Source organism: Arachis ipaensis, chromosome B06 (assembly GCF_000816755.2).
Source record: "Arachis ipaensis cultivar K30076 chromosome B06, Araip1.1, whole genome shotgun sequence".
NCBI classification, from domain to species: Eukaryota; Viridiplantae; Streptophyta; class Magnoliopsida; order Fabales; family Fabaceae; genus Arachis; species Arachis ipaensis.
Genome location: NC_029790.2, coordinates 56048904 through 56049567, shown reverse-complemented (window position 1 = coordinate 56049567; position 664 = coordinate 56048904).

The window sequence follows — 664 nt, the reverse complement described above, 5'->3', positions numbered from 1 at the left end:
ATTTCAGATTTTTATTTTAAAATTTCTATTTTATCTTATCTTAGTTTTAAAAATTTCGAAATTCAAATCTTTTTCAAAAAAAATCAAATCTCTTTCAAATCCTTATCTTATATTGTTGACTTTTCCGAAAATTCAAAATTCAAAATTTAAAATTTCAAATTTCAAATTTCAAATTTTAAATTTCAAATTTCAAAATTTAATTTTCAAATTTAAAATCTAAATTTCAAAAATTTTTAATTTAAATTCCTTATCTTCTCTTACCTAGCTTCTCTTATCTTTTCTAATCTCAAATCTTAAAATCAAATCTTTTTCATATCTTTTCTTTTTTTTATTTATTTTATTTTATTTTCTTACAAGTATCTTTAATTTTAAGACATATCTTTTTCAAAACTTCCTAACCAATTTCTCTCTCTTCATTTTTTTGAAAATCCTCACCCACATTTTTTTTCAAATCTTTTTAATTAATTAATTTAGTTTTCAATTTTCTTTTATTTCTTTTTCTTCTAATTTTCAAAATTATAGTCAATTTTTCATTTATTTTATTTTATTTTATTTGCAATCCGCATTATCTCCCTCTCTCCAACATGGACCTAAGTGGAAATGAACAGTCCAGAAGGACTCTGGGGTCATATGCTAACCCCACTACTGTTGCATATGGGAGTAG